The sequence below is a fragment of the Aotus nancymaae genome, unplaced genomic scaffold (genome assembly GCF_030222135.1).
Source record: "Aotus nancymaae isolate 86718 unplaced genomic scaffold, 86718_ANA_hifiasm-v0.15.2.pri h1tg000048l, whole genome shotgun sequence".
Taxonomy (NCBI): Eukaryota; Metazoa; Chordata; class Mammalia; order Primates; family Aotidae; genus Aotus; species Aotus nancymaae.
The window spans coordinates 9,438,984-9,441,694 of NW_026988462.1; positions in this window are offsets into that span (position 1 = coordinate 9,438,984).

Below are 2,711 nucleotides of genomic sequence, written 5' to 3' on the forward strand. Positions count from 1 at the left end.
ACTGTATTTATTCTTAAACATGTCCATTTTATTGTTTTGTATTGAAATTGACTATTATTTTTGAAATTAAGATAACAGAAACTTAAAAAAAGATCTTTAATGGGCAAAATATATTCTATGTTGAAGTTTTCCTTTTATATTTTCTTTTGATTGATACTTATTCCAATCAGTAGTAGAGAGAAGGGAGCTAACAGCTCTCTTGGAATGGTATATAACCTGTTTTATCTTTCTTATTTATATGGAATCTTACGGGGAAAAAATGGATACCGACCCATGGGGATCATCCAAACAGGGGATTCTTGGCAAAGTTTGATTAACCCTTGTTCTGCAGTCTACAAAATAGAAATATGCAGGGGGCTTTGAACAGCTTTGGTTGCTCATGGTGGAAGAGGCATGATCAGGCTTTTGCTTTAAGAATGAGCAGAGTGGCTGGGCACAGTGGCTCATACTTGTAATCTCAGCACTTTGGGAGGCTGAGGCGGGCAGATCACCTGAGGTCAGGAGTTCGAGACCAGCTTGGCCAACATAGTGAAACCCCATCTCTGTTAAAAAAAAAAAAATTAGCCTAGCCTGGTGGTGGGTGCCTGTAATCCCAGCTACTCTGGAGGCTGAGGCAAGAGAATCACTTAAACCTGGGAGACAGAGGTTGCAGTGAGCTGAGATTGTGCCACTGCACTGCAGCCTGGATGACAGGGCAAGACTGTGTCTGAGAAAAAAAAAAAAAAATAGACATCTATGTTGACCTAGGTACAAGTGTGGAGGAGGGAGAGAATCAAAAGGTAATTATCTGTTCAGTATGAACTTGAACAGAATAAAGTTAAATGAAGAGGCATCTCTGTGGAACCACACTCATCCTCAGTTGGCTGTGGGCACTATTGATAAAGATTATTAATTACTTCATTCATATGTAAAATAATTACACCAAATATAACACATATCAGTGATTTTCATTCTGAGATGAGAATCTTGAGAAATCAGTGGAAAAACCAAACTGGATGGAGGTCAGGCTAAGCTTTCTCATAGTTCAAAGGATACTTAGGATTTTTTTATGGTTCTCCCGGGAATAAAAAAGCTAATGCTAATACCAAAAGAAGACAAAAGAAAACAAAAATGACCTTGGCAATTAGATAAGAGACGCTTAAGCATTTCATTTGCTCGATCATGATATAGCCTTCTTAAAAGAATAACTCTTTAAGAAAAATTATTTATCAAATATTCACATAGCACTTACAGTTTTGTAGGTGCTTTGCAACTATTAACTCAATTTTCAAAACAATGATATGAAACAGGTCTTAGTATTTTTATAGTCTATTTTATAGACAAGGAAATTGAGAGAGATTAATTAGCTTTTCTGAGGTCATACAGTTGAGAAGTGGTAGAGCTAAGAGTCACACTCAGGCAGTGTGACCGAAGAGTCTCCGCTCTTACCGTCTAATGTTGCTGCTTCTGTAGCGAAGGATGTGGTTGTTGTGGCTGCGGTTATACCTCACATGGTTTTTCTGCCACCACCTCTACCTTTATATCATTAAGACCCCTGGGTCTTTAGCAGGGGTCTTTAACAATACCAGAAAACCCTGGTAGTGTTTAGTGAGCAGTGTTGCCTCTGACAAACCTGAAGATGGGTCCTTTCAATGGCCTTCCCAAGTGATCTCGGTGCACGGTGGCCAGGGGAAGCCAGAGGAAAGCCACTGGGTCATGGACCCTGGAACAATTATTCTGGTATAAAAGAGACAACCAGGAGTCATTCTTCCTTATTTTTTTTCCCCCTAAACTGTAACGGGGAGTTGGGAACTACTGTAGTTTACTCAACTCACTTTTAAAGTCTGTGGACCCACATATTTACCTGCATCTCTGAACTTTCCTCTTCTTCTGGCCTGTAGCTGTTCATGGTCTCATGCCAAAGAAAAATGTGGAACCCAATTCTTGCATTAAGGCTAGAATAAGAGAGCCTGTTTCCTGAGACTTCTATATTCTTCCAATTCAGATATACAGTCATATCATGTGCAGGTAATAAGTATCTTGCTTCATCCTTCCTAATGTTTATAACACATTGATATGGTTTGGCTGTGTCCCCACCCAAATCTTGTCTTGAATTGTAGTTCCCACAATTCCCACATGTTGTGGGAGGTACCTGATGGGAGGCAATTTAATCATAGGGGCAGTTTCCCTCATACTGTTCTCTTGTTAGTGAATAAGTCTCATGAGACCTGGTGGTTTAATAAGGCAATTCTCCATTGCTTGGCTTTCATTCTCTCTTGTCTGCCACCATGTAAGATGTGCCTTCTGCCTTCCACCATGATTGTGAGGCCTCCCCAGCCATGTGGACATGAGACCATTAAATCTCCTTTTCTTCATAAATTACCCAGTTTCTGGTATGTCTTTATCAGCATCACGAAAATGTTCTGATACACTCATTCTCATGTCGAGTAAATTATGCAAATACATATAGCTATTTCCTCTAATATATTTATGTCAAGAAAATATCCTTTCATATAACAGCAGTTTCAATTCTCACAATGACTTAGTAAAATGGAGATTAGTATCACTATCACAGATTTACAAAAGACGGAACAGAGGCTCAGAAAAGTGACAGACTTTATACAAAGTCTTAATAGGTTCAAGTGACTGAGCCAGGAAGGAAACCCGGGCCTGTCCAATTCCATTATACCATACTAATTTTAATATTCAGCTCATGAAGTCAACATGCACAA